Raw genomic sequence first — 16,440 nt, forward strand, 5'->3', positions numbered from 1 at the left:
TTGTTTGAGTGCCATTTTCAATTCACCAACTTGTCCTTGACCTCCAATCCATTTGTGATAATAAAGATTTTAAACAGAAATAAAACTTAGAATTCAAGCAATCTTCATGTTCCCCATCTGAAAACGCAATACACACAAATGTAAAGATATATTTTATCTGGATATGTGATCTTATTGACATTTATGAATATGTAGAAATGCCCAAAGGTAGCAGCAATACCTGCTGTATTTACATATTGTTATATGTGGATATCCATGTATTTGTGATCTATTGTGTAAAAAATAAATCTTGTAAGTGTCACAAAAATATATAACTTAATGTAACTTACAGTATTTATTATTGTCATACGTACTGTCACAATGAGTTTCAGGAAAGACTATCCAAATGCAGGAATCCAGACACTGAGTAGGAAAAGTGACGTTAATAAAACTTACTGGAGATGAATAAAGGCTTGCAGGGAAGCAGACCATAATAAGGAGCAGCTGTAGAGTTGAAGCAGGAGAATCCAAATGAAAAAATACATACCAAAATAACCCAACAAAATAAAATCCAAAATAAGACATGATGCAGCGAAGGACACAGGTGAGCAGAGAAGGACTGGGTTATTAATACAAAGAGAACTAATTAGGAAACACACGCGAAACTAATGAGGCAAAGAATCTAAAAGGGAGGAAGCCAGAACACCACAAGGTGAGAAACTTCAAAATAAAACCAAGGCCGAGACTGACACGTGCTACGCAGCAGCAGAGGCAGGTGTTGTTAAAGTTTGAGCAGAAAGTTTAACAATGAAGCAGTTTGATTAGTAAAAGGCTTTCAGAAAGTTAATGAAAATCGCACGTCACCACAACAATGGTTCATTTCACAGCGACTGTATAACTCCCATAGACGGTATAAAAGATGGACGAAGCAACTGAAAAATGAAGCCAACCCGGAAGTGTCAAAAACCTGCAGTATCACTACGTCCGCTAGCTGCTGGCTCCAAAAAGCCCTGGCTCCCATAGACTGGAATTGGAAAAGAAGTGATCACAGATCATGAAATACTGCATTCCTACAGCTCAGGATTTTTTTCTTATTAGTTTTCATGGTCAAATCCAGAGATCAGGTGGCCAATCTGAAAATAAATCAATACTGAATTTTTAAAAAATCGTCAACATTTTGTGGGGCAAGGGGCGTGGCTGGCTTGATTGACAGTCGGCAGTGACCACACAGACGAAGCAAGCAGAAGGCGGTAAATGTGGGCGGGCAGAGAGGGCCCGCCTCTCAATCCGTCTGACCAATCGCTGCTCGTATGGCTCCGCCCCCCTTCGACGATCTTGGCGTCACTGGCTCCAAAAATCCAAGATGTCAACCAGGAAGTAGCAAAACCCTGGCTTCATTTTCTCAGTGCAGAAACCAACGGGTGACGTCACGGCAGCTACGTCCATCTTTTATACAGTCTTCTAAATGGGCTGTTTTCAGTGTCTGTGGCTTTGAATGTAAATGAGCTACTGCTGACCACGCCCCCTTCAGGAAGAAGACCATCTCTGTGTCTGTGATTGACAGCGACGGAAATGTGAAATCACTCCCAATATATATATATTTTCTCACCATTATTTGACATGGAAATATTACTTTTAAAAAATATACTTTGTGAGTTTGCGAGAAAACATTGTGACTATAAAATTTACACTTTAGCTGCAGAGCAACAGCCAGAAAAGACTCCTAAATGACTGCTAGTTAACATGTGCGTTAATGGGCTGCGTTGAAGTCACTATTTAATACTCGTTCTGCCGTCTGACAATGGAAACAGAAAAAATATGTAAATGAAAACAGCTTTATTTGGAATTCAGCTGTGATAAAATTAAGTAACTGTGAGCACAGAGAGCAGGAGAGAAGCTCAGGTTGGCTTGCATAAAAGCTCAACAGGCTACATGGAACACACCCAGTCCTTCTTTACTGGTTGTACATTAAAGTTTCCATCATCTCTGAGTGCTACAGAGCTCTAACCTGCAGGAATATGCTTTAATCAAAGGGTAATGCTAGCCACATTAGCTTCACAATGTGCTATTACTAAGGATTAACAATAAAAATAAGCCACAGCTGGATCTTCAGTCGCTCAGATGCTAGGAGTGCATGAAGACTCTTGTGTTCACTCTTGCAGCCAACAGCAGAACATTTGAGAAATTTGAAAGTGAGCAGAAGCAGCTCGAGAAAGTAAACAAACATTGTGAACTGAGAGTTGTGGAGGATCTTGAGGAATAGGAAAGTAAACTTTTTTATATCGTAACAGCTTTATTTTTTTTACACCGTCAAGTTTATAACAACCACAAAATGCAAGAAAAAATCTGAAGATAAGGGACCTTTAAGGCTTGTTTTCTATTACATAAAGCAAAAGGTTTGTCATAAAATAATGCCTGTTTTAGGACATTTGGCTCCTCCAGCAAGCAGGTTAAATGGACGTCTAATTAACAACCACAAAAAAGTACTGTGTTAGTTAAATATGATAGCACCGATCGCAATTTTTGAAACATATGTGGTAAATACGGTATGTACCTGAGATATACACACTAATTCCCATATATCAGGTGTATTTATGGGTTCTTTCACTGTGATGATCCTCTTTGGCTCATTGTATGCAAACAGCAGCAAAAGGTCAGTCTGCAGAGCGCCCGGTGTAACACAACATTCATTTTTTAACCACATTCACGGATATTTTAGGAGGCCCTGAGGGTAAAACTATCCACGCCGTGGTTTTGCATGAACACGAGGAGTCGAGTCGGTGTGCAACTATCCCGAGTCGTATTTCACATAATGGCCATAATGTGCAAAAATAGTCTTCCTGGAACCCAGTGAGCCAAGAAGTTATTTTCAAGAAAAGAAGCTCAACACATGCCATGTGCTGAGCTTTGTTTCGCTTATATTCAGCTGCTGCTACACAAAGCAGCAGAACATTTTCCTTCTAAGCTGCAGCAGCTCGTTTTAATTTATTCCAAACACAATCAGACGGAGCTCCTCGATGGCGTTTGGTGCGAAGTTCAAACACAAATCCCTCCGACTGAAAACGAAGATGGACAAGACCTCCATGGCGTCACCAAAAGGTTATCTAAGCAGCGATTTTAAAGCTGAAGGTGTGTTTAAATATCAATAATACCATACTATAAAACACACCAGAAACAGATTTAATATTTTAAAATACTGTATGTTAAATGCTAGATAATATCAGGATGTACTACTGCATCTGGTTTGCATTTTGCAGTAGGAAAGCAAGTATACTTCTCTGGCAAACAAACTATAATACACAGTAAAATAAATAAAGCTGTAAAAATCTGGCAGCCAGAAAACAATGTTCTGAAAAGTGTGGGATTCTGTTATCAAAAACTGAAAAGACAGCAAAAAAAATAACACTTTCAACTGAGTTAAATGCAGTAAAACAGTGTAATTTTCTGTAAATTAATACTGACTAGAAAATAAGTTAAAAACTGTTAAGAAACTGTTCTTTTTATTGAGAGTCTAGGTACATTAGCTAGACGCTCAATTTTTAAGGCACAATATTATAATGTCGTGTCATCAGGAAAGCAGAACCGAAGGCCAACGGGCTGGTAGCAAACTAAAGAGAACTTTAACGAAGCTCAAGGTGCAGCGAGGAATGATTAAGGTGGCTGGAATCCTAGTAAATAAGCAAAACCCAACAACGAAAGGCAAAGATGGGGAAAATGATCCAAATAGACTAAAGAAAAACACGATGAGGACGAAGGGAATCGCAGAAGAGGTGAACAGGCAGGTAGACGGATGAACTGGCAAAGAAAGACTGAAAGCAGCCTGAATAAATGCAAAGAAGAGGCCAAGGTAACGACACACTGGTGACAACATTCAGACTGTCAGGAACGAACACAAACAGTGACAGATGAAGCAGTGTGTCCCAGTGTGTGTGTGTATTCAACGTTAAAGAAAAACCAGAGGAGGGTCTGCAGCCACCATCAGCAGAAGAAACGACAGATTTGACTGTCAAAGAGCCCACAGTTTCCAAGACTCAGGTCAGAAGCATTAGGGACATGCTCATGGATTTCTTTTGCATTAATTGTGTTCCAGGATTTAGTCCTACAGAGTTGAACTGTCTTGGTGGAGTTTTACTGTAACGTCCTGAGGTGTCTGAGGTAGAACATGTGATTCGATTGGGTGCAATTTATTGGCCATAACAGCATAATTGTTGCTCTCCACCCACCCTATGTGCCAGATTTGGCTATTGGTGACTTCTTCTACTACTTCTCCAAAATGGAATTCCAGTCAAACAGTCACTACCAAGAAGTTGAGTCCAATCACAGTAAAACGATCCACCAGGACAGCGGTGGTTTATGCCCCTGGTTTGTTACCATCGTTGTCTATCCCAGCTTGACTGAACACTTCTACACCGGCCAGAGGTCATTAAGCCTCAGAGAAGACTTTGTCATGGTGCCCCCTTACTAGCGAAACTCGCATAATCCAGTCTGTTTGCCAACACTGAACGATCCAGCTGCTCTAGTCGCTGTAGTATTAAACAGTTAGAGGTTCAACCAAGTACTACAGCTACTGCACAATACTTCAAGTGTGTATTTTCTAGGATATTTAATATTAGATGAATCAGCTTAGGAGCAAAGAAACACCTCATTGGGGCACGCCTTGTTATAAATGTTGTTGAAGTGCAACTATTTCGACGGGGACGGTGGCCAAATTTAAATCATTTATGGGTTTTAAATTCTATAGGTGCAGCCTCCAAACTTTTAGATCAGACCTTGCCATAGACTGTATAAAAGATGGACGAAGTGATGTCACCCGTTGGTTTCTGCACTGAGAAAATGAAGCCAGGGTTTTGCTACTTCCTGGTTGACATCTTGGAATTTCGGAGCCAGTGACACAAAAATCGTCAGAGGGGGGCGGAGCCATAGGAGCAGCGATTGGTCAGACGGATTGAGAGGCGGGCCCTCTCTGCCCGCCCACATTTACCGCCTTCTGCTCACTTCGTCTGCATGGTCGCTGCCGACTGTCAATCAAGCCAGCCACGCCCCTTGCCCCGCAAAATGTTGACGATTTTTTAAAAATTCAGTATTGATTTATTTTCAGATTGGCCACCTGATCTCTGGATTTGACTACGAAAACTAGTAAGAAAAAAATCCTGAGCTGTAGGAATGCAGTATTTCATGATCTGTGATCACTTCTTTTCCAATTCCAGTCTATGGAGCCAGGGCTTTGTGGAGCCAGCAGCTAGCGGACGTAGTGATATTGCAGGTTTTTGACACTTCCGGGTTGACTTCATTTTTCAGGGCTGGTTGCTACATCCATCTTTTATACAGTCTATGGACCTTGCATACAGCACCCTGCTGGAAAAATGTGTTATTTCTGCTGTAAATTTGAACATCTTAACATTGGGATCTATTGGGGTTGACTCCTTTTCGGAGCGAGCCTCAAGTGGACATTCGAGGAACTGCAGCTTTTACATTCGTACACTGGTTTCCTTTTTCAGCTGCTTCGTCAAACCCATCCAAACACACTGAATGAAGATGGTTCAAGTTACAAATATACTATGTTTATGGGAATAAGTCATGAAGTGTGTCCGCAACAAAGACGAGTGTTCAGCTCCTGCAAACGGATTCATCTTGTTCTCCCAAATAAATTTCTACAGTCGGACATGTTGACTTTTCTGGTCACAGGAAAATGAAGAATGAAAGTTTAGGGGTGAAATCCAATATGGCAGCAAAAAGCAACACTTTGTCCAGAAAAAGCTGCACTCAGCAGTGTCAGATCTCTTCCACCTTCATTACTCTGCGCTGCCGCGATGTAAAGCATCACAGATGAGAATGTTGCTCTGCTTATTGATGTCACCTGAAAGGATTTCTGGGTATTGAAGTTTAAAATATTCACACACTTATCTTTTGCAGCCATTTGGAGCTGCAAACGTGCTGACTTTCTCAGAGACGCTTTAATCTACAGTCGTGAAACGTCAGAGAGAGGAGGAAAAAAAAAAGATCCTGTGTAATCAAGTCTCCCAAAAACCTGTGGTGTAACCTCTGGTGTTATGTGACTTTGTTCCAACATCAGGGCTGTAAAAAGCCTTAAAAATGAAAGGGAACATTTTGGCAGATTTGCTTTTATTAAGCTTCTTACCTGACTCTTGGCAAGAAAGCAAATATCCCCAAAATGTCAAACTATCGCTTTAACTGCTGTTGTTTATGATGTGCGAGCCAATTAATAACAAAAGGCACATTTATGGTGATAGTTTGACAGTTACAAGAAAACCAGGAGCGTAATGTTACACAAAGAGGGAACAACACGGCTGCAAAACACAAGCAGTCAGACAAAGGCTGGTAGTCATAGTAGACAAATTTGCAAGAAATTTGCTCTACTGAGGTAAAATATAAACTATTTAATAACAATAATAATCAAACTGTCATGTATAGAAGATGGTCATTAGGAGCCCAACGACTTATTTCTGCCCTCACGGTCGTCCAACTATGAGTCAGACGGGTTGGAAAAAGGCCGACTGATTAGCCAGTATTATCAAAAGCACTTTATACTTTACAAAAGAGGTAAAAATCAAAAGAAGGTGAACTCTCTAGTTTCACAGGATACACATGTGCATGCAGAAAGTCAGTGTAATGGGTTAAAAATTCTCTGATGTTCACAAGGTATAGTTTTTTGTCTAAATGTGACTAACTTGCAGGTTTGCTAGAGTTCTGTTCTTTGCCCAGTTCGATGTCAGTATGTTCCCACATCTTCACTTTAGTGTGTATAATGTTGTTTACGCTGACAGAACGATGGCCCTAATATAGAATCTACTGTGTCTACGTGTGCATTATGTTCCTGATTATGATCTGGAGTGTCAGTTATGCATTGCTCTTTGAAACATCTTAGATAGAAACCAGCCCAACCAAACTCTCCATCCATTCTCTTCCACGTACCCAGAGTTGAGTTGTGGACAGCAACAGACTGAACAAGGCATTCCAGATGTTCCTCTCCTCAGCAACACTTTCCAGTTTTTTCTGGGGGATCCCGAGGCATTCCCAGGCCAGATGAGATATGTAACCTGTACAAAGAGTGCTAGGTCTACGAAAAACCCCCAGAGAAGGGCACCCTGGAGGCATCCTAATCAGCTAACCATCTCCCAGGACGGAGGTTCTACAGCAACACAACAGGTTTGGGTCGCCCTCAACCTGCCTGCAAGCTCCTGCAGCAGGAAACAACCTGATAGCTCACAATTATGAGATAGGAGGTCTCCGATTTTTGGTTTCCTTTGAATGCAAGACTTCTGTTAACACAAAACGTACACACTTTTAAAACTGCTACAAGAGGGCACGACGTCAACCGTGTGACGCAGACAAAACCTTTGCTGCATAAACAAAAGACTAAAATCATGTGTTTAGTTCAGACTTTAGCTTCTTGTGCCAAAAGTCCGACCTTGTTCTCCACTTGAAGACGATTTCATTTTCAATTTGTCGTGCTTCTGCAGCCTTCCATACGTGGCCTTGTGCTCCCACTGAAGCGCTCTAAATGGCAAGGATACAAACGGATTACTCACGTAAGGTCACGCGTGTTCCAAGGACTCGGTGAAAAGAGTACTCCAGGACGACCCGATCACAAAGCACAGCCTCTGCTCGGGTTGTAGCAGAATGTTGAAAGAGAGAATCCTTAACTTTTCCCAACACCTCTAATGAGATATTTTTCTTCCTCTACCCAGAAAGAAATTTGCAATAAACAAACTCAATTAGTCAGTCAGCACCAGTTTAATGATTTTCTATAAAGGTAGCAAAACCTACTACATATGGATGGAGAGAAAACCCGTTAGAGGAGCAGAGTGATGGGATGTTCAAAAAAAAAAAAGATCAAGTTGAGATGAGGAGACATAACTTAAGACAGCCAAGGACAAATACAGAAACGCTTCACAAAGTTCTTTTTTTTTTAAAAGCAGAAAACGCTGCATCTGCATCGTTTGATGAAACTTTTATCCGTACATACCGATGTACAATAAAGACTTATTGTCCACAGCCATGTGATCGGTGAGAGCTTTCATCAGTCCATCATCCATGATCCCAGATGTTCCGATCTCCATTCTGTTTGATTCCGAGCCCCCCGAGCGGCACACTAAAGCCGGGTCGGCTGTGTTTTCATCTCTTTGACTCTCAGCTTCACACGGGAGTATAATGTATGTACGGGTCACAGGATCATACGTGTACAAAGTCCCGCTATTCTTGCTTCTCACAAAGGCAAAAAGAAAGCTCAGCTCCGCATGCTGCACGTTTCTACAAACAGAGAAGGTCAAGGAGTGACATTTTGTCGAGGGAAAGCGCCGCCGAACAGCAGTTTAACCACTAACAATGAAACGTGGATAAATGATGAATACAACAAGCTAATTTACACCACAGTGAGATGTGTCGTCTTCCTTTTCTCTCTCGCGCTCACACACACAGTTACAAACAACCTTGAACACAGGAAACAATCACCGTTTGCGGATACAAACACAAACAATATAGTGGGAAAAGGACAAACGATCAAGTTAAATGTCTCCGTAGAGTCTCTGGTTGAGCTGCTTTTTTTTCTTTATTTACAATTTACCGTGAAGTCAGTCCAGCACATGACAGAATTTTAATGCATTTTTTTTTTTTAGACTAGTCATCATAAATAACGCAGCATGTGTTTAGTCACGTTATTCCTCGCCCCATGATACCGTATGTGGATTATAGAGTCATACAGCATTTCTTTCATGTCCCAAAATATCAAAGTAAAACCATGTTTGTCGGCTTTACTGTCCACACAGAAAGATTTAAAGAGTGGTCTGTCATGTTTGGAGATACGGGCACGCTCCAAACATCTTAAATTAAATCAGCTAAACTATAAAACCTGTTTTTTCTTGTGCTTGTTTCTGTTTCCGTCCACATTAAAACACCTCAACTGGCTTCTCCTACTGTAGCGAAAACAAAGAGCGGCCTCTGTCTACGCTTTGTGGCAGCGTTTCTAGAAGTCCATCTTATATATGCTACAATGCCTCGCTGGTGTTTTCAGATTTGCTTACTCCCAAGCTCAGTTTTTGGTAGAAAAAAAGACATTTTAAACTGGACGGAGACCAAAACTGGGAGAAAAAGATGCATCACACCAGTCATAACGGCTTGTGAACTTGCTGTAAACTGTAAAATCATTGCCTAACGTATTTTTAAGGCTGATTCGTGAGTTCCGTGTTCACATTCCCGTGACGTAAAATCCACCCCCGTTCTTGCAGGATGAACTACGACTGTGGATGCAACCGATTGCAGGAAAAACTAATTCTAGTCGAAACAAATATCAGTTTAGACCAAATCCTGTATGAGGAGAGTCTCTGTCATCCACACCTTTAAAATTCCTCATTGAAAGAGTTGTAATTGAAGCAGTGACTGCAGGACTTTGGATTTGCTTTGAGTTGTCTGTAATGTTCATCAATGGAGCTCAGACACAGCAGGAAGTTGTTCTAAAATCTCCACGTATCCTGTGCTGTGACTGTCCACCGTGCTCGACTGAACAATCACCCCAGTCTGCAAGTCCATATGATCACTGTAATCAGTGCAGGTGCTTTGATTTGTGGGAAGTTGTTCTAGAATCTCTACATATCCTGTGCTGTGTCCGACACAGGAACATGTACTGGCACAGTGTTGCAGCCTGCAAATCAAGGAAAAACTCAAGGAAATCAAGGAAAAATTCAGGTTTTTCCATGTTCCATATGAGAGGAAATGCAACTGTCTGTGCAGACCAGTGTGGACTTATGAGATGAATGATCAGACTTGTGTCCACGGCCCACTTTCAAAGTCCACATTGCTCTGCTGACACAGAAGCATGAACTAGCCGTCGTGCTTCAAGCTCATTTTCTTGCATGTTGTGCACTTTACCACATGTTTCCATAATGTACTTAAATTAATATTTTGGAGCGTCGCATTAAAAAAGTTCATGGAAATCGACAGAGTTTCTCAAAAAACTGTTCATACGCTTGATTGAGTTTTTCGCTGAAGAGTTAATGCACCTCATCGGTGATGGAGACACTTTAGTTCAGACTTAGCGAACACTTAACTTGCACTTTTTTCCACTTTTTTCGTTGTCTTTGCCTCGGAACAGCCCATACCAGCTGACACGAAACAGTAACTACAACTTTGTAGACTGACAGCAACTCCTGATTGTTTCCATTAATGGCCCGACATTTTTCTTAAATTTGATTAAGCTCCTGGTTTTGTTTCCAGGTTCTTCTAGTTAATTTATTGCAGCCTGTAGCGCCACCTTCTGTGCAGCTTTGTTGTGTCACTGCAAAACAGTTACTGGAAGTAAGACGTACTTGCATTTCCTGTTATTGAACTTAACGTCCAATTTGTTCCACATTTTAATGGAAACGTGACCGTCACCGTGGTGACGCTCATCTATCTCATGGAACAACAGGCTTAAAACAATAAAGCTGCCTGTTGGCGTGTAGAACGATTTAAGCTCACATTTGATTTACTGGTGGGTCGGTTCATATTTCATGATGCCTTTTGTTTTTTTAAGTTAGCAATATTTTGGGGCAAAATCTGACTTTGTAAAGCAACCAGCAAGAATGTGTGTAGTGGACTGAACAGTGGGGTATCACAGGGAGAGGAATAAACCAGATAAAGATGTAAAACACAACCAATAGAAAATGTTAAAGCTTTAAAAGTTGCAAGGCAGATATGACATTATCTATATACATATGAACCTGTTATGTACACGGACGTTAATACAGCTGTAGGTATTTACACTGTACACAGTGATGCGACTCAACTCGCTGAGCGTTCCTCGTCGTAAAACAGTGACTCGATTCCCCATATTTATAGTTTAAATTTATGTGAATGGTGTTTAATTAGGGAGGAGGCATTTGGATTCATTTAAACGCTCTCTCCCTCGTTTTATTAGCAATAAATTTAAGGGGAAAATAATTATTTTCCATCATCTCGCTCCTCATTCGTCACAAAGAGCGTCTTCAATGACACAAAGGTCACTGCTACCATCGTCTTGTACTTTCTAAAGTTTCCCGTCTGCAGTAATCGCTCTTTTTTTCTTGTCTTATCACTAATTAAAACTGGAGGTTGAGCTTGCAGCCACTTGCTGGAGGCGGGTATATGAGTCTGGTACCCAGGTGAGAGCTGTCTGTCTGTCGGATGCTGTTCCACTTAAACCCGAGATCCAAACGTCCCATACGTTCTCTCTTCCGGCCTCATTTATTCACATTCAACACGTGCTTCTACACGATAATCCCGGTTTATTTCAGCCCCGAGCGTTTAGTGTAATCATTGCTGTTACGGCTCTGAGGGTCACGTTGACGTTGCAACTGCCGAGATTTGGGTGAAGCAGAAGTCACATGAATGGAGGCAAAAAGAACAAACGCCCTGCAGCTTTGTTTTAGTCTCTGACGGAAAGTAAACAGAGAGATTCGTCGTATCTGGAACAGTGGGTTTGCTGCATTAAGGATCTCTACGCTGCCTGATCGTGTTCGGCCGAGAAAACTGGCTTGTTTGCGTGTTGGATGCTGACTTTGTGGAAACCCAACAGCTGAATGCAAAAGCAAATGGACCAGTATGAAGGCGGTCAGTTGGAGTCCACAGACAAGAAGCTAACTCACACAGAAGACTTTAAGGATTGAGGCATGAAGACTGTCCAGAAAGATCAAGTTCTTGTTGAAACTGGTGGTTTTCCTGCTGTTGAAGAAGGCTACATCCACACTAATACATTTTAGAATCCCTAACGCTCAACAGACGTCACACCTGTAACTTTTTCTTTTGTGTTTGATTGGAAGTAAACAGGAAATCACCACCTGAAATGATTCTTTTACTGCATTAAGGATCTCTACGCTGCCTGATCATGCTCGTCCAAGAACACTGGTTGGTTTGCATGTTAGAGGCTGACTTTGTGGAAACCCAACAGCTAAATGCAAATGGACCAGTCCAAAGACTGTGATTTGGAGTCCACAGGAGCTAAATCAAACAGAAGACTCTAAGGATTGAGGCAGCAAACATGAAGACTGTCTAGAAAGATCAAGCACTTGTTGAAACTGGTGGTTTTCTGCTGTTGAAGAAGGCTACATGTCTACGCTGCCTGATCGTGTTCGTCCAAGAACACTGGTTTATTTGCATGTTAGAGGCCGACTTTCTTTAAACCCAACAGCTAAGTGGAGCTAGAAGTTACCCCACTGACCACTATGAGAGCCATCATTTAGAGTTCACAGACAAGGCGCTAACCAGAGAGAAGACAAGAGTTTGACGAGAGAGGCAGAAATCAGGGAGAACATCTAGAAAGATCATGTACTTCTGGAAACTGTCGGCCTTATACACACCAATACGTTTTAGAATCCATAACTTTTGCTGCATTTAGTCTTCATGTGACTACATTGGACACTTTGGGAAACACCGTTGACTCCACTTAAGTTGCTTGAGGTTAGTTGGACGAACCAAAACCTTTAACTTTAGGAAACAGTGACGCAGACACCAGAAGCTGCTGTGGTGTTGGTATAGATGGAGATCGATTTTGAAATGGTGTTAAAATGCTCGTCCACAAAGAAGTGCTGAACTAAAAGTTAATTACTGTTATTTTACAGATTTTCCTAACTAATAAAATCACAGAAAATTGTACTAATTTACATTTTAAATATAAAAAAAACAAAATTGTAAATAAATTGTAAATATAAAAATAATAATTTTTACTAATTGTAATTTCTTCTTTCACAATTAGCAAAATGACAGATTTATTGTATTTAAATCAGCTGAAATATTGTTTCATATTGTTTTTGTAGATATTCACTGTTATTTGAAAGACAAATTAAGTACAATGGACTGAAAAACCATTTTTATCTGTATTGTTAAATTACAGATAATATCCAGTAAAATGAAGAAGAATCAAAATCTGCGTATTTCAATCAGTTATTTTACAAATATTTGCCTTCATTTCTTTACCGACTTTATCATTTCTGAACACTGCAGTATTCCACCATTTTTAACATGTTTGTTTTCTGCCCTTTTGCTGCCACATCTTCACTGTTTGTTTGCTTTTACTGTGTTTGTTTTAAATGTGGATTCAGACGAGGAAGGAAACCTTTTTGCTCCAAAGAGTGAAGACATCATCCTGTTGTTGGGCTGAATCTAACTGGTCCATAAAAGCCATTAAAACAAGGACAAACGTTTTCTACGAGCTGGACATGTTGTTTGTTCCAACCTGTGCAGCTCTAAACAGGAAGCTCTGTGCAGCCTTTCATATAATCTGTGCAGAAGATGAAGCGGGCTGATCGGGTCAGTGTCCCCTGATGCGGATCCCTGATGCAGTCAGCAAAATGACTGTTCCAGGAGGCTAATTTCACTTCCAGCAAAATAAACCAGAGCTACCCTCCTCGGCGCTGGAGGGGCTTCAGCAGCCCGGGCCCGCTGTGTGAAACGTGTATTTCCCTACTGGGGAGCTTCCGCCAGTATTTTTGACTGTAATTTTATTGAACTCCGCCGAAAATGTGGATTACTCTCAGCAAAGCTCCGGTGAATAGACCCGACACAGTGCAGCTGATTAATTTTCCAACTTCGGGTCGAGAGCGTCCCGCGTGTGATTTTACGCCTTCCCTCCGTCGGGTTTGTGTTTAAGGTGTTACGAGCTTTTGGAAACAGTCGTACGTTTTGGGGGGATTAGTTTCTGAGAGCTGGAGGAGAACAGAACTGTACAGAAGCTGGAGTCAGGATGTTTAGAATGAAGACAAACTAAACAAATCCCTAGAGTCCGCAAATTAATGTGACGTCGCTCATTTGTGTGCAAAAATAAAAGCAGAACTCTGCTGTCTTTAGCACCAGTGACCCAATTTGAGGTTCTGGCAATCAGCACCGAGTGTTACAGGGAGGATTAGCAATGACAGAAAGAGTTTTCCACCTTGTTTTCCCAAAATAAAATGCAATTAAAACAGTTTTCCTTGATAGAAAGCTAACTGAGCTGCGACTGTGAAGCAAAACGAGCATATCTGGCGCCATTTTGGATCCAATCATGTTGGTAAAATCCCCAAATTCGTTCAGCTCTGATGCTAACAAACCTCTCAGCAACAATAAAATCAGCAAACAGGTCTTGTTAGCAGGTGTTTTAGCCTCAGATTAAACATCAGCCGGAGCTAATTGGGAATTCAAACTGCAACAACGACTTAACATAAAAATCTAGCCAGAAAACAAACAGTCCAACCTTAAAACTAGTTGAATAAAACTCGTGTCTAGAGGGAAACAAGATCTCCTGACGTTAGAGTTATTAAAAAGTAAAAAGGCCAGAGACTGAGAAAGACGTTTCTGTTCCCCTCTTGGTCTTAAAGAACCCACACACCAGGTTAATTAATCATTTTGGGGTCTGCTGGAGTATGTTAACATGCTTTAATGTTCAAAAAAACACTACTTTCTCCCTCTCCTCACTCGCTCCTGTCTCTTTAAGGCTCCTCTCCTGATTGGACAACTTGCCCGAAGCAAAAGAAATAAATTTGATTAAACCCGGATCTCCGAACACACTGATGCAAATAAATCGAGCAAGAGAGCTGTGAGGAAGCTGCTTAGATTTGTTTCAGGGCAAATTTAGCTGCTAGCAGGCGATATGCAAATGTGTTACATGATGATGTCGTTAAGTAACAGGAGAAAATGTCGGACTTCAAATGAGACGTTTCATTGCGCGAAGAAGCTATAGCTCGCTAAAGTAAAGTAAAAATCCAAAAAGCTTCACATGGGCTCTTTAAGGAATCCCTTAAATGTAAAACTTGAGCAACCAAAGTGAAAAAAAAAGTCCTCTGACTCTCTTTAAACCACAACACGTCCAAATTTATGGCAGCAAATGAGAAAATCGAACCCTCCCGACTTCCTGAATTAATTTTCATCGCAATTTTCTCCCTCGTTTGTTGTTTCCTTTTCGCCGTTATTTGCAAACCAAAGATTTATTTCGTTTGTGCTTCTTTTTTTATTGCATTCTGCAGAGACTTAATATTTCTCTCCTCCTGACCAATTTGGTGTTCTTGTCATCTTTTTTTTTTTTTTGCCTCCTGCAAACAAACATCATAAAAAAAAAACCCCACACTTAAAAATCTCTTCCATCGCCGTTACATTTTTCTTTAACTTGAGCTTTTATGAGATTCTGTGCAACGCCTTAAAATAAATCCCTCAGCTGAGGAGAAATTTAGCCTTAAGTGTCGCATTTAATGACAAAACTTAAGGTGTTTTCGTGCAGCCGGCTGCAAGTGCATTTGGTGCTTGACAGGATTATTTATCTTCGATGGGAAACAAATCTTAAAATAAGATATTAGGGCTTTTCTTTTTTTGCAGAGTAAGTAAACAGACGACGGGCCAGGATGAAACTTTGGGCTGCAGCCTGGTTAATATGCCGTCTGCAGCCTGGTGGGAATCTGTTTCTGCACTTCAAGAAAACAAACAACGACGTCTCCTCTGCAAAGGATCGCATCACAGCCGTCTGATCCTTTAATGAAGGATTTGAAAGGATCGATGTGTGATTGAAATGCTATTAAAGCCTCCGAACTCTAAACATATTTGCTCTCTTTCAGCTGAGCAAACAAAAAAAAAAAAAAAAGGAGTGTCGCAGAGGAGAGGAATGAACGTCTTCAGCGTACAGTAGCTCTGACGGGACAGTGATGCATTTCTCTCTCCTTTCCGTCCAATCCGAGGCGTTCGTCGAAGCTCTTGCTGCAGGCGAAGACGCGTACAGTCACAAATGCAGTGCTGGAAAATAATTCCCTGCTCCGCTCTGGTCAATAATGTTGCATTTACACCGCAGCGTTATTGAAAACCTCTCCGAAATCAGATTTGTCCGAACGACATAACTTCTCATAACAGAGATTTCATGAGTTTTCTTTGCGTTTTAGAGCACCTCTGCGCAGGGAAAAAAAACCCTTCAAAATCCAATCTGAGCTACTTATGTTCCCATAAAACGGCCCGAGCTGGAGACTAGTGAGCTGGAGACCTGGACTCAGACACACAAACACAGCCGGTCGTCTTCACATGTAGCCGTCATGAATTAGTCAGATGTAGCCTCCAGTTATCTGAACTGTGTGCAGAGATCAGGTTGAATAAGACATTATGAAGATGCTACGAGTCATGCAGAGTTCGCAGACAAGAAGCTAAATCAAATAAAAGATGAGACGAAGGCAGAAGGATCTCAGGAAATCGGTGGTTTTAATGCACTCGCTGCACGATTTCCCCGATTAGGACACGGAGACAACAAACCAGTCTGAAATCTGATTTGTCCGCATTACAGATCTCCTTCTAAGAGAGGGTTCATGAGTTTTCTTTGCCTTTTAGAGCACCAATGTGCAGAAAAGCCTTTTAAAATCCAACCTGAGCTACTTTTACTCCCATAAAACAGCGATGACTGACTGATGGAGAGATCGTCCACGTGTTGCTGCGATTTGGTGAATCAGACATTATGAAGATGGAACAAGTCAAGTAGAGTCCACAGAT

This window comes from Stegastes partitus, unplaced genomic scaffold (genome assembly GCF_000690725.1).
Source record: "Stegastes partitus isolate 25-593 unplaced genomic scaffold, Stegastes_partitus-1.0.2 Scaffold419, whole genome shotgun sequence".
NCBI classification, from domain to species: Eukaryota; Metazoa; Chordata; class Actinopteri; family Pomacentridae; genus Stegastes; species Stegastes partitus.